Genomic DNA, 26,862 nt, shown 5'->3' with positions numbered 1-26,862 from the left:
TCTCATTCTATATTATGTATTTTGATTCTTTCAATTTGTCTTAAGCAAATGTTCTTAGGAGCATAAAATGCTTTTTATTTAGTTTGCGTGTCATTTTGTCATTTAAATATTTGGATTGTATTAAATTCCCAAAAGATAAAATTCTCATTCTATGTATCTTTTGATTCTTTCGGGGACCTGGGTAGCGGAGTCGGTACTGTGCTCCAACCACGAGAAAGTCTCTGCCGGATGAGACGAAGGGGAGTAATGCTGTGAATGAATGTTGATGTCATAAGATGTCATAAGGTCACACACGTGGGTACTCGTATCTCTATTGGCTCGCTCTCACAGCACAAACAATAACATTGATACACACATGTTTATACTACCCTAGTTACAAAATTAGATCACGGTTAATCTCCTGGTCTTTTAATCTCTCCATACAGGAAATAACAAATGCAGGAGAGCGAATGGTTTTTAAACAGACGTTATAACGATAATATTATATATCTACTTCGCTCCAATAGATGACGCAATAGTAAGCACATTCCTTTCACGGTTGATCTCCTGGTTGGAGAACAGTATAGCGCTGGCCTTCTGTGCTCGAGATTGCGGGTTCGATCCCGGCCCAGGTCGATGGCATTTAAGTGTGCTTAAATGAGACAGGCTCATGTCAGTAGATTTACTGGCATGTAAAAGAACTTCTGCGAGGCAAAATGCCGGCACAACGAAGACGTGACGCTGATATAACCTCGGCAGTTGCGAGCGTCGTCAAATAAACCATAATTTATTTTTTTTATTCTTTCAATTTGTTTCAAGCAAAAGTTCTTAGGAACATAAAGAATGATTTTTATTTAGTTTGTGTATCATTTTGTCATTTAAATATTTGCAGTATATTAAATTAAATACTAAAAATATAAAATTCTCATTCTATGTGTCTTGATTTTTTCGATTTGTCTTAAGCAAAAGTTCTGAGGAACATAAAAATGGTTTTATTTAGTTTGTGGATCATTTTACCATTAAAATATTTTCAGCGTGAAATGCCCGAAGTATAAAATTCTCGTTCTATGTCTCTTTTGATTCTTTCAATTTGCCTTTAAGCAAAAGTTCTCAGGAACATAAAAATGTTTCTTAAAATTAATTTGTGTGTCATTTTGTCGTTTAAGTATCTGCAGTATATTATATGCCCAAAATATAAAATTGTCAGTCTATACAGAATGTAATGTTCTTTCATATCCACTTGAACCAAGACGTATCCTGATCTTTGCTGCAGAAAGGTACTAGGTTACATTAGCCTCAGCACTGGGGGCAAGTGTAACCTATTATTCGACAAAAATGTTTTGCGTTCGTGGATCTCAACTTAATAACGTAATTCTTCTTCCTTTCCACCATAGTTAGGTAAGGTATTGATGGTCACCAATTCAAATTGTAGACGAATTTTAATTTCAATTCAGCAAGTTATTAAATGTCAAATTTGAACTATTACATTTATGGGTTACGCTTAGCAATGTTTAACTTACTATAAAATGCCTAATAATAATGATAATAATAATAATAATAATAATAATAATTTTTATTTATTAATTTACCTATTTATTTACTTACTAACTCATTTATTTATTTATTTATTTATTTATTTATTTATTTATTTATTTATTTATTTATTTATTTATTTATTTATTTAGTCATTTACTCATTTACTCACTCACTCACTCGTTTGTTTGTTTATTTATTTACTTATTTTATTTACTTATTTTATTTATTTATTTACTTATTTAATTTATTTATTTAATTTACTTATTTATTTATTTATTTACTTATTTATTTATTTATTTATTTATTTATTTATTTATTTATTTATTTATTTATTTATTCATTTATTTATTCATTTATTCATTTATTCATTTATTCATTTATTTATTTATTTAATTTATTTATTTATTTATTTATTTATTTATTTATTTGTTTGTTTGTTTGTTTATTTATGTATTTATTTATTTATTCATTTGTTCATTTATTCATTCATTCATTCATTTACTAATATTTAATAGCTAGAGGAAACTTATCTAAGTTACCAGTTAAACTGAATACATTAGAAATATAAAGATAATTAGTTATGAGTATCATTTATAAAGTAAAAGTACAATTATTTAAATATTTAAATAAAATCACTGTTCAACATATGAAGAGAAAATCAATTCAGTAAACTTGTCTGAAAAAACTCAGATTATTAAACTGCCTATTCTTTATTACATTTAAGAGCAAATGCAATTTACCAAGCCTCTTAAATTAGGTAATTTGTATTTCAGTTTTGAAAGAAGATACCGTCCAAAAGTTTCTAATATCGGCAGGAAGAAGATAGGCGTAGACTAATCCTAAAAATATTTACTTCAAATATTAATCTTTGGAGTTAATGGAGAGATATGTCGGTAATTGTGAAGCAGTAGAATGGGAATTTAAGAAGAGGAGAGGTGTTGAAAGCGTACCTATCTCATAGGTACATTGTCCACCAAAAATGTGACAGGATCTGTCCCAGAATTGAATTATTGTTCCCCAAAGTCAGAAGCCATTCTGCCTGGGATATCACAGGACCAGCAGATTTCGATTAGACTAAATTGTGGAAACAGAATACCGGCAGAGATTGAAGCCACATTCTTACATTTTTTTTTTCGCACCTTTGCCCTCATAGAAATGGATCGAGTTTCTTTCTTCGGGAATGATAAAGGACAACAATAAACTGCACTTCACTCAAGTCTGGGACATTACGAGTCAGTTCATATGATACACCCGTAATGAAGATGTTACCATTTGTCACTTTAAGTCAGTAGTATTCAATCGAGTACAATAGTTTTTCTCTCTGTAGTTCCACAAGTTGTATAGCAGCTCTGAATATTTCTTCTGTAACCTCAAAGTACCTATACAACCATTTTCCAAACTACAGCAACAATACACGCAGAGCAGGTGGGATGGGGGAAAATTCCAAACATTTAGTGAATTGAGAAAGGCAACACAGTTCTTAATAGAGTCACAGGACATTAAGTTAGAATAACCCGCATAGTGGAGCTGCTAACTGTAGGCTATAAACGTCTACCACGCTTTTAATTTATTGCCATCCGAAAGTGTTCATTGATATTTTCAAGAAAGGATTTTTTCCTTCTTCAATGAAACAGAAATAATTTCTTTAGCAGAAATTCAGTAGCCGCATCGGCCGGTTCCTGTTGTCTGTATTTACATTTGAATGTCATTGAAATATGTAGGATTCCACAAAGGCTCCTTCAGCCATCATTTTACAATAAAAATACCACAATGTTCCGACATGCCTTTAGGTCGGTCCGGAGGCCTATGCCCAACCGCACGAATGAAGGTTAAAATTCGGTAACGAAGTAGAGATGTTGCCATTGCGACGTTATTATATAATCTTTTCGCTGTAAGAAAAATCCTAATATAAACAATAGCACGTGACTGAAGTGAGGCTTCATTGGCCGCTGTTTGGCGCCATAGATTCTCAGTGCGTGTTCCCGCCTACTGTTGTATATTCTGTTTCATGTTAAACATTTCCCGTTACTCGTCAAGTAGACCTAACCTCACTACTATGCATTCGTTTGCTTAGGAAACATTTACTTTATAATTACTCTAATTAAAACTCACATAACTTATTATATACATTTAAGACTGTTTGTTTTTCTCCGCTTTTGAGAGGGTTTCTACTCTTATGTTTAATAACCACACACACCGATGATGCAGAAGCCATACTTCAGTACCACGTGCTCACGGGAACAACTACGAGCTCAAGTGACGCCAGCTTGTTACAAGAACAGACTACTTCGGTATTACTGTTGGTATTCATCCGCGTTCATAGTACATAACAAGATATAAAAGTAGCTTTTCTTTTACATATCGTTTTACATATGAGTGAAGTTATATGTTTCATCGTATTTAACAACTAGAATTCAATTTTTTATTTTCAAATAATACAAGATTATGGTTTCCAAATACGAACTATATTTTCCTGCGTCGAGTGAATGTTTCGACTGGGAGCCAATCACGGGTATGACAGCAACGTGCTTATGTTTACATTAGGATTTTTCTTACAGCGAAAACAGTATAGTTGCGTCGTATACTCAAAGAGCTTTCTGCTAGAATAGCTGTAACTGTCAGCTAATGGATGGTTGGGTATGCGGTGTTTACTGGAAACTACGTCATTCACATGTAGTGAGATACTGTGGTCTGGATCATCTTAGATAACACAGAACAAAAAAGGCAGAAAATAAATTATTCTCTCTCTCTCTCACACACACACACACACACACACACACAATGTCTTACAGACGCAGCACATCTTCCAACTTCCTGTCAGGATTCGAACCTGGATCGTTGGTTTTATAACCAGAACTTCCAACGCTTGATCAGCAAGGCCAACTCGTGAATTCTCTAATAATTCTCATAATCCTTAAAAAGGGTGGAAATGACTAAGTGGCTCACTCCCTCAAAGGTGATGATGATTGTAATAATGATAAGGATGAGAAGTGCAAGAATTATGAGCATGAGGAAGAAGGACATAAGAAGGATGGCGATGACGAGAGGAGATGATGACGAGAAGGAAAATAATGAGGTAGAGGAAGATGAGGAGAATGAGGATGAAGAAGTGGAACATGACAATAATTATGATAAGGACGTGGGGAATGAGGATGATGAGGAAGAAGAGGATGATTAAGTTGATGAGAAGAGGATGAGATGAAAATAAGAATAAGATATAACGAGGAGAAGGATGACGAGGAGAATCAGAATGATGGGCTGGAAGATGAAGATAACGATGTGTACGAGGATGATGAGGTGGAAAATAAGGATGATGAATATCAGTATGATGAGGTGGAAAATGAGGGTGATGAGGAGGAGGATGTGAAAGACGAGGATAAGGACGAGGTGAATGAGGATGTTGAGGGAGTGGAAGGTGATAAGGAGGATGAGGATGATGAAGACGAAGAGGAAAAGGATGACGAGAATAGGGATGATGAGGTGAAGGATGACGAGAAGAATAAGGATGATGAGGTGAAGGATGACAAGAAGAATAGGGATGATGAGGTGAAGGATGACGAGAAGAACAAGGATGATGAAATGAAGGATGACGAGAAGAATAGGGATGATGAGGTGAAGGATGACAAGAAGAATAGGGATGATGAGGTGAAGGATGACAAGAAGAATAGGGATGATGAGTTGAAGGATGACGAGAAGAACAAGGATGATGAAGTGAAGGATGACGAGAAGAATAAGGATGATGAGGTGAAGGATGACGAGAAGAATAGGGATGATGAGGTAAAGGATGACGAGAAGAATAGGGATGATGAGGTGAAGGATGACGAGAAGAATAGGGATGATGAGGTGAAGAATGACGAAAAGAATAGGGATGATGAGGCGAAGAATGACGAGAAGAATAGGGATGATGAGGTGAAGGATGACGAGAATAATAGGGATGATGAGATAAATTATGACGAGAAGAACAAGGATAATGAGGTGAAGGATGACAAGAAGAATAGGGGTGATGAGGTGAAGGATGACTAGAAGAATAGGGATGATGACTGGTGAGGTGAAAAATGAGGACGAGGACGTAGAGGAAAAGAATGACGAGGAGAATGAGAATGATGAACTGGATGACGAGAGGAAGATGAGGATGTTGAAGAGGAGGAGGAGGAGGATGTTGAAGAATGGAAGGTGAATATTATTTGTGGAAAATGCCAGTGTTGGATATCATACCAGGCTGTGTTCAGAATTGTACCTACTGCGGTACTTTTTCGAAGGATTGTGTAAAATCAGAAAATTTATAACTATGACCAATTGAAGGTTTATTTTATAATCATATTTATGTATCATCATATTGAGTAACAAGCTATTTAATTAAATTAAATTTACTTTTTATGTAGCGTTTCATGTTCAAAAATTAAAAATATGTTAAGTGTTCCGTACAGTACCACCATACCCTGACAATTATTACTCTCGATGTTCTCACTTCAGAAGTTGAAAACACCTGTAATCTGTAATTATTAGCCTATATTAATTTCTTACATTTTGATGGATCTAATAAAAAATAATGTATTCAACATTTTTACTATATTTCCTATTCCCTGAAGTCAAGTTAAAATAACTTCGGCGGTCATATACTTGTAAGTGGTCTTTGTAGCGAGTATCTCCATTACATAGTGATAGTTGGTATCCTATCCAATGACGTAAAAGTCATCGTCCGTATACAGTATAAACTGGCCTGGATCTGAAGCTACAAGGACTGGTTTCCAAACTTTGACATATTTACTTGCAATTTGGCATACGTGTTGTGTTACATATGATTGAGAAATCTTTATTGCTTTAATATATTCAACCTTGTTTATACTTTCGCGCGTGGGTGTAAACACACATTAGAATTTGCCTGACGTAATGACAGAAAAACATACCTCAGTAACTGGTGGCGTGCCAGTTTAAGCAATTACACTGAATATTCCTCTGTCTGTCTGTCTGTCTGTCTATCTGTCTATCTGTCGGTCTGTCTGTCTCTCTGTCTGTGTGTCTGTCTGTCTGTCTGTCTACCTACCTACCTACCTACCTACTTATCTATATTTTCCTACTTACCTAATGCCTATCTTTTCCTATCTACCACACACCCACTTACATACATACAGTACTTACCTACCTACCCATCAACCTATCTTTTCCTACCTACCTACTTATCATCTATCTACTTTTACCTACCTACCTGCCTATCTTTTCCTACCTATCTCCCTACCTTTTCCTATCTACCTACCTATCTTGGAAAATTTTGTCTTAGTTAATGTTTTTTAGGTAGTGCTAGAAGTATTGATTTGTGTTTTTTTTCTTTTTCTTTTTTAATCCAGATTAAAATTGCAAGTTTCTTGTTTATGTTAGTTAATTAGTTAGAATACAATTAATTATGATACTTAATCACTCATTTAAAGTTCGTGTGACTGCAACCTGAGTATATTTTTGTGGGGCTTTACTTTTTTTATAGTGTTTTCTCTCTCTCTCTCTCTCTCTCTCTCTCTCTCTCTCTCTCTCTCTCTCTCTCTCTCTCTATTTCTTGTGTAGCTTTACTTTGTATATTGTGTATTTTTTTCTGTTTATTTCTATTATTGTATTTGTATTCCTGGTGTTGTGGAAGAGAAGGCCTGATGGCCTTAACTACACATAAATAAATAAATAAATAAATAAATAAATAAATAAATAAATAAATAAATAAATAAATAAACAAATATCTACCTACCTACCTACCTTTCACTGCCTACTATCTACCTCCAACCTATTGCATCTACCTACAAACCTAACTACCTTTTCCTGTCTACTTATCTACTTACGTATCTACCTACCTATACTTAATCACTCATTTAAAGTTTGTGTGACTGCAACCTGTGTATATTTTTGTGTGGCTTTACTTTGTTTATAGTGTTTTTTTTTCTCTCTCTCTCTCTCTTTATTTCTTGTGTAGCTTTACTTTGTATATTGTGTATTTTTTTTCTGTTTATTTCTATTATTGTATTTGTATTCCTGGTGTTGTGGAAGAGAAAGCCTGATGGCCTTAACTACACATAAATAAATAAATAAATAAATAAATAAATAAATAAATAAATAAATAAATAAATAAACAAATATCTACCTACCTACCTACCTTTCCCTGCCTACTATCTACCTCCAACCTATTGTATCTACCTACAAACCTAACTACCTTTTCCTGTCTACTTATCTACTTACCTATCTACCTACCTATACTTAATCACTCATTTAAAGTTTGTGTGACTGCAACCTGTGTATATATTTGTGTAGCGTTACTTTGTTCATAGTGTTTTTCTCTCTCTCTCTCTCTCTCTCTCTCTCTCTCTCTTTATTTCTTGTGTAGCTTTACTTTGTATATCGTGTATTTTTTTCTGTTTAGTTCTATTATTGTATTTGTATTCCTGGTGTTGTGGAATAGAAAGCCTGATGGCCTTAACTACACCAGAATAAATAAATAAATATCTACCTACCTACCTACCTTTCCCTGCCTACTATCTACCTCCAACCTATTGTATCTACCTACCAACCTAACTACCTTTTCCTGTCTACTTTACATTTTTCTACGGGCGCATACGAATCGAGCCCAATACTCGTATACCTGAACAACCCTTATTTCTTACTCGAGTAGAGCACAAAAAATTTAAAATCGTTCATTCGCGTTGAGCACAAACAATTCAAAACATTTTTTTCCCCATTCTCTACAGACTTAGACTGACAACAATGATCGTGCTGGTATGGTTACAAATGTTGTTCAAAATTATTTTGCAAGTGCGGTTAAATAATATTAGTTAAAATCATGCAACTGTTTCAATTAAAACGATTTGCAGTGATAGGCTGCTCGTTTTACATAATCTAATGGAAAAATTACTTCTGTCTCATATTTCAATAACGGATCTGTAAAAATATCTCGTTTTTTATGTTTCGTCGAGCGATTTTTCTTTTGGCGATTGCAGCTTCTTATGTTTCAACTCTGCACTTCACATTGAAAACATGACCTTATTGAACTGAAGAGACAACTGCATTTAAACAGTGTTCTCCTTCACTCTTTGTAACATTCGAGTGTTGCGTACAGGGATAGTATCAGCGTAAGTTCAACGAACTGCTACACAACGTGCCAATAGTTTCGCACACTAAGCCTGTGGAATGGGGGAATGTAGGCACTCTATGCATTTGTGCTCTTCTCGTAGAATCGTTTCTACTGTTGTTTGTGCTCAACTAAAATGACATCAATGTAATTGTAGATAGTGATTTCTGGCCATTGTGTTTAACACGTATCTACCCTTTCCTACCTACCTACATTTTCCTATCTACCTACCCATCTATCAACCTTTTCGTACCTACCTGCCTACCTTTTCCTACCTACCTACCTGCCTACCCTTTTCTACCCACCAACCTGTCTACCTTTTGCTACCTACCTGCCTTTTCTACCTACCTGTCTACCTTTTCCTACCTACCTGCCTACCCTTTTCTACCTACCTGTCTACCTTTTCCTACCTACCTACCCTTTTATACCTACCTGTCTACATTTTCCTATCTACCTACCCTTTTCTACCTACCTTCTACCTTTTCCTACCTATCTACCCTTTTCTACCTATCTTTCTACCTTTTCCTACCTACCTACCGTTTTCTACCTACCTGTACACCATTTCCTACCTACCTACCCTTTCCTACCTACCTGTCTACCTTTTCCTACCTACCTACCTACCTACCCTTTTCTACCTACCTTTCTACCTTTTCCTACCTACCTACCGTTTTCTACCTACCTTCTACCTTTTCCTACCTACCTACCTACCCTTTTCTACCTACCTGTCTACCTTTTCTTACCTACCTACCCTTTTCTACCTACCTGTCTACCTTTTCCTACCTACCTACCCTTTTCTACCTACCTGTCTACCTTTTCCTACCTACCTGCCCTTTTCTACCTACCTGTCTACCTTTCCCTACCTACCCTTTCTACCTACCTGTCTACCTTTTCCTACCTACCTACCATTTTCTACCTACCTGTCTACCTTTTCCTACCTACTTACCCTTTTCTACCTACCTGACTACCTTTTCCTATCTATTTACCTACCTGCCTACTTTCTCCTGCCTACCCACATTTTCCTACTTAACTACATTTTCCTGCCTACCCACATTTTCCTACCTACTTACATTTTATTATCTACTTTTCCTGCGTACCTATTGGAAAATACCGGATCTTGCAAACTTTAGTTAGATATCTGGAGTTCACTGACACGCCTTTTGCCTGACCGGAACAATTTTGAGCTTACGGTGGAAATATTGAATATTTTACAATAGTTATACGTCTATTTACCTAGGAATTCCTCTTACGTAACACTATTGAGAAATTTATCAACTCCGGGACTACTAGCATTTTTGGTTTATTAGTGGTGAGATTTACTTTTTAACCTCGGCCTACAGTTATAACATATTTTTGAATTCTGAAAACAACAACTCATCCCTGTAAAACACAGAAGAATGATGGACATATCACATGATCCCATGAACTTTCATACGACAGAAGTCTAGGAGGAGACAAAGAAAAAGAAAATATCTTAAAAATAAAAATATAATATTGAGTCCTTTTCCCGAAAGTATCGATCGCTTTCGATACTCGGAAGTATCGAAGGTATCGAGGTAACAGAAATATGGAGGATCTAGCTTTAGTTACTAACTACAGTGATATCGAAGCGAAATTATTTTAAAAGTAATTTTAAACGAGATATAACTATAACATTTTTACATTTATTTCGTGAAGTTCATATTGTCCATATTATTAAAGTACTGTATTTGTACCTTAAATTTTATTGCACTAGAAATTAATACTGGTCAGCCCTGGCCTAATAAATAATTCTGTAAAAATAACAGTGAGTTAGCAGCATATAGCAAAAGAAGTATAAATGAAAATTAGTCCTACATAGTATAGTAATAGAGCAATAATTTTTCGAACAAGCAGACACCGAAGAATGTTAATTGCTAACAAGCGGGATACATGTAGCTCTGAGAACGTGTTTCCACAGATTTTTATAATACAATTAGTGTATATTATATCCTTGTTTCTTCTTTTTTTCGTATTTGTTTTTCGTACAGTCTGCAAAGAAAGGCAATCACCATTTCAATTAATTGCTGAGGACTTTAATAATGCTAGTGTAGGAGCTGGAATACACAAAAAAAGACAGGTTTTTCAAATTAATCCATAAATAGGCCATTTCAGTAGCCAGTCTGGTCTATGAAACACAACCGGTTTGAGGAACCAGATTACGCTGTTACACTCCAACATGGCTTATACGTACCTCGACAACAACTACAGACTCTTAACGAGGCTACTGCGAACAGTCCAGGTGCGGACTCGCTTCTTAGTTCCAGAGCTATCATTGATTTGAATTTATATTTCTCCATATCTTCAGTTAAAATTTTTGGCATCACATTAAACATTTAATTAATTTAATTTATATACTTGTTTAATGACTTATGCAATTGATAAAAAATAAATATTACAACACATAATAATAATAATAATAATAATAATAATAATAATAATAATAATAATAATAATAATAATAATACTGGCTTTTAAGGAACCCGGAGGTTCATTGCCGCCCTCACATAAGCCCGCCATTGGTCCCTATCCTGAGCAAGATTAATCCAGTCTCTACCATCATATCCCACCTCCCTCAAATCCATTTTAATATTATCTTCCCACCTACATCTCGGCCTCCCCAAAAGTCTTTTTCCCTCCGGCCTCCCAACTAACACTCTATATGCATTTCTGGATTCGCCCATACGTGCTACATGTCCTGCCCATCTCAAACGTCTGGATTTTATGTTCCTAATTATGTCACGTGAAGAATACAATGCGTGAAGCTTTCCGTCGTGTAACTTTCTCCATTCTCCTGTAACTTCATCTCTCTTAGCCCCAAATATTTTCCTAAGAACTTTATTCTCAAACACCCTTAATCTCTGTTCCTCTCTTAAAGTGAGAGTCCAAGTTTCACATCCATACAGAACAGCCGGTAATATAACTGTTTTATAAATTCTAACTTTCAGATTTTTTGACAGAAGACTAGATGACAAAAGCTTCTCAACCGAATAATAACACGCATTTCCCATATTTATTCTGCGTTTAATTTCCTCCCGAGTGTCATTTATATTTGTTACTGTTGCTCCAAGATATTTGAATTTTTCCACCTCTTCGAAAGATAAATCTCCAATTTTTATAGTTCCATTTCGTACAATATTCAGGTCACGAGACATAATCATATAAGTTACTTAGCCTTTTCGAGATTTACTTCCAACCCAACCCTATCGCTTTACTTGCTTCAACTAGAATTTCCGCGTTTTCCCTAATCGTTTGTGGATTTTCTCCTAACATATTCACGTCATCCGCATAGACAAGAAGCTGATGTAACCCATTCAACTCCAAACCCTGTCTATTATCCTGAACTTTCCTAATGGCACATTCTAGAGCGAAGTTAAAAAGTAAAGGTGATAGTGCATCTCTCTGCTTTAGCCCGCAGTGAATTGGAAAAGCATCAGATAGAAACTGGCCTATACGGACTCTGCTGTAAGTTTCACTAAGACACATTTTAATTAATCGAACTAGTTTCTTGGGAATACGAAATTCAATAATAATATTATATAAAACTTCTCTCTTAACCGAGTCATACACCTTTTTGATATCTATGAATAACTGATGTACTGTACCCTTATACTCCCATTTCTTCTCCAATAATAATAATAATAATAATAATAATAATAATAATAATAATAATAATAATAATAATAATAATAATTTGTTTTAATATGAATTAAAAACAAATTATTATATATTGTAATATTTGTTTTTATCAATTAGATAAGTCATTAGACGGAAATACATAAATTAAATTAACTTAATTGTTACATTAGACCAGCCGTGACGAAAATGTCATCGTGCGCCGAGCCACTGTGTAACCCGCAACATGCATAGCACCAATGGAGGGAGGCGGAAACCCGAAGGGAAAGTGAAGCAACTGTCTGACTTATTAACGGATTTTCATTTTCCTTACGTCAAGCACTTAAATACAATTTTATACAGTACAAGGCTACAAACTAATGTTTTGTACGTGTAACGAAGAAAGAAATGAATAAGAAAACATTACCACAACCTAAAATTAACTGTCTTCAGAATGTTTCTGCGACAGACTTTCAAAATCAGGAATGATGTCACTTACTGCCAATCGTAGTTGATCACGAAGGTATTTGTCTGTCAGTCGTTATCTAAATTTGGTTTTTACTATTTTCATTGTTGAAAACAATTTTTCACAAACGTAAGTTGTAGCGAACATGGCTTCAAAAGAGCAAGCGAAAGAACGAAGCTTCGGATATTTATTTTTTGGCAAAGATTTGAGAAGTTAAACATTTGTCAAGTCCTTACATCTAGCTTTCATTTAACATCACATTGTAAATCTGTAAGTTTAAATTGAAGATCTAACCGCATTATTCGTACATCTGCTGAAAAAGGATCGACGTACAGAGATAATAATAATAATAATAATAATAATAATAATAATAATAATAATAATAATAAAAACAACACTTAACCTTTTAATGTTTCATCAGTAACATGTAGTATAATGCTGTTTTATGTTATACAACCGTTTTCCTCGTAATACTTGTGAACAAATCATACATTTAATATTCTCATCATATTGGCAGAAAGAAAATGCGTCCTCCCATCCTACTTCAAACTTTCGTTTTTGTAGGTGTACATGTATTCGAGAGAGACATTGCGATGATACGCCACTCGCAGGTCAGAGACAAATACAAATGGAACAGAGTTTGACTCCAGTGTGTGAGAGGGTGGGGGTTGTGGGAGATAGAAAGCATTGCGATCCAGAATGTGCTCGTGAGTCAGATTTTCGCAACGGCTGCATTAGACTTATCAGAAGACAACCACTACAATGAATTGGAGTTTTTTTAAAAAAGAACCATAGTCCAAAAAATGTAAATTTGAGATATTAATTTCGGAATATGTATTATATGTCTTCCTCGTGTTAAATTCTATTGTACCTGGTTAACATGTTTCGGCCTGTTATGGGCCTTCTTCAGAACTGGTTGTTGCTGGTCTTGGCGCTTTTTGTTTTGTTTCCTGTGTGGGTGTGTTTGTGTAGTGTAATGTGGAGTCAAAGTGTGTGTGTGTGTGTGTGTGTGTGTGTGTGTGTGTGTGTGTGTGTGTGTGTGTGTGTTCTGAAATTGAGGTGTGTGTTGAGAATTTAATTTGGATGTGTTTTGTGTGTCTGTATATTTCGTATTGTTCTAGTGTGTTTAGTTTCTGGCTTTTTGGTTGGATGTGTAGAATTTCCATGTCTGTGTTGATGTCTCTGTAGGTGTGGTTAGCATTTGTGACGTGTTCTGCATATGTGGATGTGTTTTGTAATTTTGTCATGGCTGTGATGTGTTCTTTGTAACGTGTTTGAAATGATCTGCCTGTCTGTCCTATGTAGAAGTTGTTGCAGATGTTACATTTCAGTTTGTATACGCCTGTGTGGTTGTATTTGTTTGTTTGTGTTGTTTGTGTGTTGTGATGTTTTTGTAGAGTATTATTTGTTCTGTATGCGATGTCGTAATTTAATTTCTTGAATGAGGTTAAATCTTGTGAGTGTTTTTGTTTTCGTATGTTAGTGTGATGTATTTTTTGTGTTCTTGTGTTTGCGTTGTATTCTTATGTTTTTTGTGATTATGTTTTGTCTTTCGTAATATGTTGTCTATTGTGTTGGAGTTGTATCCGTTTTCTTGTGCTATGTATTTGATTATGTTTAGCTCTTCTTTGTAACATGTTAACCAGATACGATGAATTTAACACGAGAAAGACATATTCCGAAGTGATATAGTGTTAAAAGTTGTGTAATCAAGATGTATGAGAAAGCAAGCATATGGTGAGCTTATTATTTTAGCGGCCATCTACTGAATTAATTGTTAGGGAAAAAAACGTCATAGGCCTATGTTATAGGAGTAGACATTTTCAGTGGTTTTCATAAAAACAACCATAGTCCAAATACTTGTTTTGTGAAAACAGTCATTGTTCAACCAGGACGATGGTAGCATTGACAAATACCCCATCCATTTCATCTTGAAAAATTTATCCATTTTTTTTTAAATTGTAGTAGATTGGCAGTACTGCTTCTTACGTACGTGAAAAAAGTCACTTCAGTGAAAAATAATTTAGCACGTGAATTGATGTAGGCCTACTAGTTATGGAGTCTTCTTTAATTGAAGAAGTAACTCCATGGAAGAAACGCAAGCAACGAAAGGAAAAGAAACGGGATATAATAAAGAAAAAAATTAAGGAGAGGCACACTTCAGCGACAACAGAGAATTTTTTTAAACAACCATTGTCCACAGTTACCCATATTTATATTTTTGTATTTCTATGGGGCAATTTAAGTTATAAATGTACTTCAGTTTTTCCAAGTTTCTGTAACACCTTAAGAAATGTCATAATGAATTTCATACTTGAAGTCTCAACAACACCCATGCTAGATTTTTTTTTTTTTTTTTTTTTGGTTCTCCTGAAAATTTATGTTTTTGGAGTACGGTTTTTTTTTCATAAAAGGTTTAAATTATAAGACTATATCAATTGTTTACTGTATATGATGTGAATAACATATAATTTACTTATTTATCTGTCTGTCTGTCTATCTATCTCTCTATTTATTTATTTATTTATTTATTTATTTATTTATTTATTTATTTATTTATTTACTTATTTATTTATTTATTTATTTATTTATTTATTTATCCTATAACAGGGCAAAGCCCCAATTACAATAGACAGTACAGATATTCGTTCAAAAAAAAACATAGAATTGCATATAACATGAAAAAAGAGATGAAACAGATATAAATGCAGGATACAAGTGTAAATACAAATTAAAATTGAAAATGAGAAAAGGAAAAAAAAAAGAACAGTTAAATAGATACTACCTAAATAAAATACACAGATATTGATATAAATGAAAAATACAAAATAAAACAAATGAAAAATTGTTAAGTATAGATATCATAGCCAAAAATGTAAAATGTAGCAATAATTGGCAAATTACAGAGTAACAAATAGTAATATTATATAAAATGAACTACCTCCAGTATACTAATAAGAAAATGTTTGTATTCCATGTAAGAAATGCAGAAATCAAGATCCCATGTTTCACATATTTAATTGAAATTTGAACACATTTATACAGAGTGTTTCAGAAATATTTGACAAACCTTGGGGGGCATGTTCCTTACACCAAAAAAAGAGAAAAAGTTCATATAAACATATGTCCTTAAATTCTTAGTTTTTCAGTTATTAATGAAAGAATATAATGAAACGTCTGTTAGATATTGTCAGCTTGGTAGCAAGTGTTGCAACTTTAATCAATTCAGAAACTTATAACAAATATTCAAATGACAAATGACTGTAGTAAACTAGTCTCCAACACATAGCAATCTAGGTTACAATGGGTGCATCAGTAGATTTGTATCGATAATATCATTTGATTATTTATCCAACAAAATGAATTATTATAGGTTACAAACTTAAGCTAAGTTGTTGGATTGTACCTCGAATCCCGTTGAACGTAAACTTTCATTGTTATGTATTTATAGATAAGAAAGTTATCGCTAAGTGAATCCCTATACTATGAAATACATAACGTATTCTTTTACAAAATTTTGTAGTAATAAAATAAAAAGGTTACAATTACGAAACACATTTAAAATGATTTAACTTTTATCTTTACTTGTATCATTAGGTAGGCCTATTTCATGGCGCTAGGTAATAAGTTGTAATGTCCTCCATTGCCAAATTATTTTTGGCGTACCCCTGATTGGCCCGAAGTATACCCAGGTTGGGAACCGTTGGTATACAGGGAGATCATTTTATTTTTACTTCAATTTTTATTGTACCTGAGTTTTTTAATGTACTTCACTCCCACCCCTTCTACTAATGAAGTTGAACCGTCCTGCACACAGAACCAAGACCGCATATACAGTCATAGTAGCCTTACGGTCATAGTAAACAGTACGTTCCAAAAATATGTTCGCGTTTTCCAGTGCCGAAAGAGCTTTCAATATTGAATCTTTTTCGCACAGGTACTGTCGCCCATTTGCCTACGTCGTATCCCGGTTTCCTCACCTGCTTTTATTCGCCAGCTAATGGCTGGGCTGTCGTCTTAGCTTTTTGTGAAAACATTAATTTCTGTTAGGAATTGGACGTCTACGTAATATTATACAACTGTTTAAAACAACTTAAATAAAAGGGCCTCGTTAAGTAATTAACTGTCACGTGATTTCCTCCTTTCTACGACCCTACGACATAACCGTTTGGACGGACAGTAGATAGTATGTCTGAGTAATTTTATCTTTTTGAATCGGACAGAAGTGAAGATTGAATTTACAGTACGTATGGTACTCTTTTATAGAGTAGGTATAGAATTATTTCAACATGAGTTACTAGTTACGAAGGACGAAACTGGTAATTGGGATTAGGTACAATAGTCTACAGTGCGATAATATGCACATTAGAGCTGAAGCCTGTATCGAAATGAACGGCCACCATTTTCAAAAATGTGTTTAAATATCCATATTATGGTTATTTTTCAATTTAACTTCATTCTCTATAGCGTACGCTAATGTGCTGTAGACAGTATAATATACGCTGCATAATGAATACGTCCGAATGGATAGCTCAGTTCGTGAGTAAAAACACTCATTGTTAATACAGTACCGTATCTTGATTAAACAAAAACCTAATGAAAATTATCAAGCTCAAAATCGCGAATTTCCAAGTTTATGTAAATGGATGAACTACTTTTCTTCCCTCCTATACCTAGTAAAGTGATTTGTTTGTATATTACGCCAGTATTATCGAACTCCAGTCGTGGAAGGGGGTAGCAAACGGCGTTGATCCAAAGGTATAGCCAGGTTAATATTAAAAATGTTAGTAAAAATAAAATGATGTCCTTGTACATTATTAGCAAAGCTTCGGGAAAAGTTTGTGTAGAAAAATCATGGTAAAATGTGTTGTTCTAGGAAGACAATGCATCCACTTACAAGTTTCTGATTTATTTGCAGAAAATTGATGAAGATGGCTTTAAATATCTTCCATATTCCCCATATTTATCTCCCCTCAGACGTCACCTACTCGTATTTCTCCAATTAAAAGAAATACATCGAAAGCTAAGTTTTCACAGAATGAAGCAGCAACGAATAAGCCTGCTGTAGGCGGAGGCAATTTTGAAGAGGTTAACAAGTACTTTATGACCCTCGTGCTAAGTGCATAGAGTTGAAGGTGATTATGTTGAATAGCTGGAAATGTGTTTTCAGATGCGGTTTTTTTTTTTTTTACATTAGGCTAAAAACATATCAATACCGCCTTGTATATAGGTGAGGTAGATTAAGTGAACGCTGAGTGTGGAGTGAATTCCATAAATTTCTTTACCTTAATTGTTGACGTTGTCGGTTATTTCACACATTACGACCTGAAGTTATACCCTGCTTTCTGGACAAGAGAGACAGACAATAATAAATTCTACAAATAATTGTAACAGAGGGAAATTTATAACATGTTTTCCTACCTTTTACAGCGCATTTGCTTGAACTTGTGCACCGGGTCTTGTTGATTCGCTTATTTACTTATCTAGCAATTCTTAACTTTATCAAAGAAATAGCTGTTTTCACGCTCATATATAGCACTGATAAATTGAATAGAATTGTCAGATGGAAATTATCAGGACGTGAATTTTCAGACAGCTAAAAAGAAGTGTTTACTTTATGTCGCAATTTGCGATGCACAAATTAACAGGTAGGAAGCTGGCGTATGAACTTTAACCGACAAAACAGGTTCAGTGCAAACAAGGTAAATAACCACCTCGGAATATTAATAGAATTTTAAATTCCACCTATTAGTAGTATAAGGTGAAAAAAAAAATGTTTTGACTTTACTTTCTCCTTATACGCAGTATAGGCCTAAGAGAAAGTGCTGTGTTGCTGCATAAAATCGATTTCGAGATTTCGGCGTAAATGCACGATTTCAGCATCCCTAAAACCGAGGTAATGGTTTCAGGCATAGCGCCTGCCTGCCTGCCTGCCTGCCTGCCTGCCTGCCTGCCTGCCTAAATGTACAGCGATCTTTCTTAAACCAGCAGTTCTAGAACTGTTAGACCTGTCTCCCTGGGGTGTCCAGAAGGATCCTAATAGGAGCTCGATAAATTTCTTAGATGTCAAAATAGTTATTTACGTAACTAGTGCTAACGTGCTGACATTTTACTGACTGACCTTTCCAGCGACAACAAAACGAAACTTCAACGTGCTCATAATTTGTGTGTACGTTTTGTAAGCAATGTTCGTAAATATGATCATATTACCCCATCCCTGGAAACAATAGGTTGGCTTAAACTAGATAAGAAAATAAATTTACACTCACTTGTCCTTCTCTTCGAAATCTTGAACTCTTCTATTCCTTCGTACCTGTCGTCTCGCTTCACTTACCTTTCTTCCCACCACAATCTGAACACACGCTCTCGCCATGAAACAATACTAACAATACCATCCCATCGCACCTCCTCATACTCATCCTCTTTCACAATAGCCCTGCCAAGACTCTGGAATTCGTTACCTGCTAGCATCAGAGACTGTCGAAATAAAATTGAATTCAAACGCAAACTTACTAGGCAGTTGGTCAGTAATTGAGACTCGTTCAGACATGGTTTCTTGTAAATAGTTCTCTTAATCTATCACAAAATATTTCAATATCCGGTAATTTCATCATTATAGATTTTTGTTATTGTAGGTTTAATTTGTAATTCAGTAAATACAAAAATATTCTTTGTTCTTAACTACTATGATAAATGTCTAGCTTTCATTAATCAGGTAATCTTGTCGTACTTTAATTTTTATGGTAATTGTAATTGTAAATTTAATGTTAATTGTAATTTTATTCTTCATATTATAGTTGTAATCCCCTGGTAGAGGGGCAGAGAAGGCCTGACGGCCTTATCTCTACCAGGTTAAATAAATAAATACTAAATACTAAATAAAGAGATACTTTCCTGTATAAGTGAGATATTTACGTTCAAGCCGGAATTTCGAAGCGAGTATGGGAAAGACACTTTAGTCCTAGTTACGTACACTATTTTCTTGGCACACGGAAGTATAATATGTATAATTAAATCTATACATATATATGTAATATGAGACAAATAAGAGACTTAACACCAATAATTTCCTCTGGAAGGATTGTGACTTTACAGGTTTTAGTATACAATTCGTTGTCTTGTTTATTTTTAACAGTGGTTATTATTAAAATCACTTTTATATTGTTATTATCATCATCATCATCATCACCATCACCATCATCACAATCATTATTATTATTATTATTATTATTATTATTATTATTATTATTATTATTATACCCATTCATTAAGAAATGCTTGGTCTAATTAGGTCTATAACTTATTCTTTTACTACTCTTATGTGTTTATTAATTTTATACTATACATTGGTTAGATCCAAGCTTGAATATGCATCTGTTGTACGGAACTCCATTACTTCCACTGACTAGGTTAAATTGGAGAATACGGTATTCAAAGAAAATTTATTTCCTTGTGTTCATATAGATTTTTACCCAATTCCGATGATTATAATTATGAGATTAGACCATCTCTGTGGTGTAGGGGTCAGCATGTAGGGCCTGGGTTCGATTCGCGGTCGGGTTGAATTTCCTGGTTGAGGTTTTTCAGGGTTTTTTCTCAACCGTTAAGTATGTGTAAAACACTGTCCTTCTGCTATATGATAAACATGTTTTTACGATTTAAAAAAATTATTTATATTGTTTTTTTTTCAAAATTCAAAGTTCACTGTGGAGTGATGAAGCGTTTCCCTCATAACTCAAAAAGTATCCAACATTCTGTGATGAATTTTTTTGTCTGTACTTATGCATGTCATATCTATAATATGATGCAAAATCACTTCTCTGCCTTTGATAGATTGTCTGATAAAAATATATTCATTTTAAAAAATGGTCAAATATCTAACACAAAATAAAAAAAAATATTGTTTATTAAGGAATGTAGTTGAAAGAGCTTGATATTGTAAACATGAGTTTCAGCAATAAAATAAAAGAGAGGGAACATGAAAAAGTTAAGAAGTTTATGAGTTATGAGGGAAACGCTTCATCACTGCACAGTGAACTTTGAATTTTGAAAAAAAAATATTGTGACAGCGACGTGAGATTCGAACTCACGACCAGCGTCCCGCATGAAAGCAGATCGCACAGGCTGCACGGAACATTGAGTGACGTCGCGCGGTGGAGAGAAGAGAGAGGGTGTATTACGTCACGCGACGAGTTTGCGCGCGCATCTGGTGCTGGTAGAGAGGAGAGGGCTCTGGATTTCTCTGGAATGCCATCTCTAGAGACGGGTGGAACCTTCGAGGCTACGTCGCTGTAGTTATAAATTACGGTCGCGAAGGAACGACAGGAGTTTCAGAGTTTTCAGTTATTCCGTCAGTGAGTAAGCCAGAGCAAGCAAGCCAGAGTTCGACTCGAGTGTGCGTCCGCATCTGCGTCAGCATCCGAAGGCCTGAGTTCGAGTGCAGTGGACCGCAGTTGGAGGGACCTGAGTTCGAGTGCAGTGGACCGCAGTTGGAGGGACCCGAGTTCGAGTACAGTGAACTGTCTCTGAAGGTCTGTGGTTCGAGATACTGTGAACTCGAGTGACTGAGATAGAAGAACTGTGAACTGAGAACTGGTAGTTCTGATTTGTAAATAGTGCTTTGTAAATATTAGTTAAGATTAACAGTTCATTGTTGTACGTAATAGTCCAAGTAAATTGTCATTGTCGTCGGTGGAGTGCTATAACGAATACTGTGTTGAGTGAAGATCCAATTGTTGACAAGAGCGTTTAAGGTGAATTGTAGAAAGGAATTATTGTTGTGACGAATAAATTACATTGTTGTTACTAATAAAACTCACAATATAAACTTTTTTTTAATCGTAAAAATATTTTTTTATATAGCAGAAGGATATTGTTTTACACATATCAATTTTCATTATTGTACAAGATACAGTAATGGAGGAAAAAAATGTTGAATATTTCCAAAACTTTTACTGCTGTAAACTATATCTAACCCCTTAAGCCAAAAAATTGAAAAAAGTACACAAACATACAAAAATGGGAAATTATATGATTGATATATCTATTTCTTCAAATTTTCTTCAACCATTAAATTCAAATGTCCTGTACTTGTGGCCCTGTAAATTATTACAGCAATGAAATGTACACTGAGCACTAAACGTATGGGGTTTCTGCACCACTTGAAAGACTGTGTATGAATATTACAACCATATGGAAAACCGAAGTGAGGTTTCTGCAATTCACGATTAAATTTCAAAACTGGGAAATAACAAGTTCTTATGTATATTGTGATTTTTTGGAATAATTAGTTGTTTTTCTAGCACTGAATTATTTGTGTTTCTATGATTACTTTGCAGTACAAATACCGAAAAATGAATCGTAATAATATTATTTCGGTACGCGTATTGGAAAGTCCAACTTTCAAAACAAAAAGTAGTTATAGTCCGACCATCGGATCTGTGCCCCCGTAAGATATGCGAACTGAACCTTAATTCCTTTTCAGCCTCGGCAATTCATTTCTCTCCCTCTATTCCTATTTCTCTCTTTTCTATCTCTCCCCCACTACTCATAATTTTGAGCCTTCTTGTGGGACAGTTTATTTGCACTTGCAGTCCAGTGTTGTCAACTCAACATGAATACTGTAGCACGGAGTGGTGAAAGAAATATTAAGCAAGTAATAGCATTTTGCATAAGTCAATCAGCGTCTTTAAACCTGCTTAAATTAAATTATGACTAAGTAATAATTAACCTTACAGTATTATAAGCAATATTCAAGAGACATGACACTGTTTGACGGAAGTTTGGCAACATCCCTATTCGGCAAGGTTCGTAGCCTGCTGTTTGATGTAATGGGAGAGAAACGGGTGGAATGGGGTGAGTAGAGGCGTTAACTTTTCCAAGAACGACGACAGCGCTGAAGGGGCATAGATCCGATGGTCCGACCATACTGGAAGTACTACGTCTCATGTGCGTGTACTAAAGTGATATTCGTGATCACTTATATGGAAAGTAGACATAAATTCCGGAAACCAATGTTAAAAATATTGCAGCAATACATGAAAGAAAACGTTTCATTACTATTTACTAATAAGTGTTATTGCAAACAAATTAACAGTCGTTTCGAATCAGTGACCTATAGTTATCATACAAAAAATAACGTTACAACTTTTACACTAAGATAAATGGCCCGCTGTCACTTCTATTCCTAGAATTCTTGAGATTAACAATTAACTATTGAAAGTGTAGACCATTCATTTAAGTACGGACATGGAATGTAATTGCATTTATTTTTATGAGACGAGAGCTACATTAAATTGTGTTACGATAATATGAAAGTAACACCATTTAACTTCACCCGATCCTTTCATTTTAAAACGTGTAGACGTGCGTGCTAGTATGTTACATGAAACATATGGAAGTGGCGTATGTATTTAAAATATAGAGTGGAACAAATTTAATATGATTCATAGCCTATGTTGTATTAGTAATTATTATTTTTCCTTTATTTATTTATTTATTTATTTATTTATTTATTTATTTACTTATTTATTTATTTACTCATTTATTTATTTATTTACACATTAAAACATTTACTGATTTACTTATTCATTATTTATTTATTTATTTATTTATTTATTCATTCATTCACTTATTTATTTACCTAAATATTTATTTATCTAAACATTTATTTATTTATTTATTTATTTATCTAAATATTTATTTATCTAAATACTTATTTATTTATTACTCATTTATCTATTTACTTGTTTCTTATTTATTTATTTATCCGTTTATTTATTTATTTATTTACACATTGAAACATTAATGAATTACTTATTTATTATTTATTTATTCATTTATTATTCATTCACTTATTCACTTTTTTATTTATTCATTCAATTATTTATTTATTTATTTATTTACTTACTTATTTTTTATTTATGTATTTATTTATCCGTTTATTTATTTATTTAAATATTTATTTATTTATGTAAGTATTTATTTATTTAAATATTTATTTACTTATTTACACATTCAAACATTTACTGACTTCCTTATTTATTATTTATTTATTCATTTATTTATTCATTCACTTTTTATTTATTCATTTATTTATTTATTTATTTATTTATTTATTTATTTATCTAAATATTTATTTATTTATTTATTTATTTATTACTCATTTATCTATTTACTTGTTTCTTATTTATTTATTTATCCGTTTATTTATTTATTTATTTACACATTGAAACATTAATGAATTACTTATTTATTATTTATTTATTCATTTATTATTCATTCACTTATTCACTTTTTTATTTATTCATTCACTTATTTATTTATTTATTTATTTATTTATTTATCTATTTACTTATTTTTTATTTATGTATTTATTTATCCGTTTATTTGTTTATTTAAATATTTATTTATTTATTTATGTAAGTATTTATTTATTTAAATATTTATTTACTTATTTACACATTCAAACATTTACTGACTTCCTTATTTATTATTTATTTATTCATTCACTTTTTATTTATTCATTTATTTATTCATTCACTTATTTATATATTTATTTATTTATTTATTTATCTATTTATTACTCATTTATCTACTTATTACTCATTTATCTATTTACTTATTTTTTATTTATTTATTTATTTATTTATTTATTACATCATTCTGCATTCACGTCATGGCGGATTAGATGTATTCCAGTTCTTAATCAGCCATCACCCACTATGTAATGGTAACAAATGAACAATACATATGGCAACCTGTAAGTATATGCCAATAATCTGTTTAACATTTCATTACCAGTATCATTATTAAAAATATGGTATAGTATTAATACTTCTACTTTTTCTAATTTAATATCATTTATTTTTCTAATTAATTTATATAATTCACCTTCAACAAACAGAATAATAATAAGTATAATAATAATAATAATAATAATAATAATAATAATAATAATAACAGTAGTAGTAATAATAATAATAATAATAATAATAATAATAATAAATATAATGAACTCTTATGTTCAAAACCAATAACTTTAGGCTAACTTTAAAGTATTAGACTGAATGAAAGAGAGTATGAGCAAATGTTATAATCTATGTAAAAACTACAGTGTAAAATCACAAAAAATTAAATTTCTTCTGTTGCAACATAAATTTTTCTTTTCAGGACTTAAAAGGAATGAAGTAATTGACGTTTAGATTGTCAAAATCAATAAATGTTAGTTTATTAGTCCGTGTATAAACAGTTTTTCATTACGTATTTCACTTGTAAATTACACGTAAAATACGTAAAGGTAATTTACTCGCCCAACCCTGCTCACAAAAGTATTTTTATTGAGTTGTCAAAGGTTTTAATAAAATCTAGAAAACCTAGAAAGTGGCGGTATTAAATTCTACCTTTTTTTTTTCAATTATTTGTTTCACTGTAAAAATACAATCTATACAGGATCTCCTTAAATAATTAGGATCAAAATATGGACAAATTATAATTGAAAGGAAGGTAAATAATCATCCCTATGGACACACCGTAAACAAAGCCGAACGTAGTTCTCGACAAAAAAAAAAAGTCTTGGCGCTTTCGTAGACGGCACGTTTAATTAGTGGTCAGTGCTGCCAATACAACTCATCAGACTGTACTGGTCGCTCAACATTTCTTCATAATTATGCTGATTTGTAGCTTTTAGAGTAATTGTCATAGAGATGTCGACCATAAAACCGAACCCGCCTCTGGAATTATTTTAACATTAAATGGGAACGGGTATAAATTGATACTGTAAAATGTCAACCGATGTTATGTTAATTGGTTCTGGGGTACACGGCACGGTAGAGAAAGAGCGGCATATGGTATGTGCACGTAGGAATTACATATTACATAAACCAGTCTTGCTAGCATTTCTCAAGACATGCTTCCTTATAAAAATCGGTCACATTTCTAATTGCAGCCTTTGGTAATGACAACTATCTTTTTGTGGTTTCGTTTCAAATACAGACGTTACTCAGAGAAGAAGAGATTAGGTATTGTATCAGTACAGCTGAACAAGAATGGAATGATGACTGAAAACAAAACCTCCCACGCATTCGCTTTGTCCACCATCAGTCTCATAGGACTAGTCTGAAATCGTTGTGGAAATCATTGACTGGGCCACAGTTGTGACTTTTTCTCTTTCGTAGGTTCTCATTTTATGAAGTGTAAAGGGAAAATATTCCGATATACAGAGACATCATTTTATTTTTACTAACATTTCTAATATTAACCTGGTTATACCTTTGGATCAACGATTAAGAACTGGAAACACCGTTTACTACCTCCTTCCACGACTGGAGTTCGATGATACTGGCGTAAAATACAAACAAATCACTTTACTAGGTATAGGAGGGAAGAAAAGTAGTTCATCCATACGTAGACTAGGAAATATCGCGATTTTAGGTTTGATAATTTTCATTAGGTTTTTGTTTCATCAAAATACAGTACAGTATTAACAATGAGTGTTCTTACTTCCGAACTGAGCTTTTCATGCGGACATATTCATTATGCAGTGTATATTATACTGTCTACAGCACATTAGCGTACAATATAGAGAATGAGGTTAAATTGAAAAATAATCATAATGCGGATATTTAAACACATTTTTGAAAATGGTGGCCGTTCATTTTGATACAAGCTTCAGTTCTAATGTGCATATTATCGTACTATAGACTATTGTACCTAATTCCAATTACTAGGTTCGTACTTCGTATCAGTAACTCATGTTGAAATAATTCTGTACCTACTCTATAAAAGAGACCTTACGTACTGTAAATTCAGTCTTCACTTCTGCCCGATCCGAAAAGATAAAATTGCTCAGACATGCTATCTACTGTCCGTCCAAGTGGTTATGTCGCAGCGTCGTAGAAAGGTAGGAAATCACGTGACAGTTAATTACTTAACGAGGCCCTTTTGTTTAAGTTATTTTAAATAAATGTATGGGTATAATATTACGTAGACGTCCAATTCCTAACAGAAATTAATGTTCCCAGAAAAGAGCTAAGACAGCCCAGCCACTAGCATTTACAGAGAGGCGAATAGAAGCAGGTGAGGGAAACCGGGATGCGACGTAGGAAAATGGAAAATGATGCAATATTGAAAGCTATTTCGTCAGTGGAAA

At 33.4% G+C, this 26,862-nt stretch overlaps 1 long non-coding RNA gene across 1 annotated transcript in view; it reads right to left on the bottom strand.

Moving 5' to 3' along the window:
* The window catches only part of LOC138708976 (uncharacterized), a 657,561-nt gene that overhangs the window by 452,507 nt on the left and 178,192 nt on the right, over nucleotides 1-26,862 (bottom strand). The gene's annotated exons all lie outside the window — the stretch shown is intronic.

Source organism: Periplaneta americana, chromosome 1 (genome assembly GCF_040183065.1).
Source record: "Periplaneta americana isolate PAMFEO1 chromosome 1, P.americana_PAMFEO1_priV1, whole genome shotgun sequence".
In the NCBI taxonomy this organism is placed as follows: Eukaryota; Metazoa; Arthropoda; class Insecta; order Blattodea; family Blattidae; genus Periplaneta; species Periplaneta americana.
The sequence above is the reverse complement of the archived record's forward strand: the minus strand, read 5'-3'. Positions and strand labels throughout refer to the sequence as shown.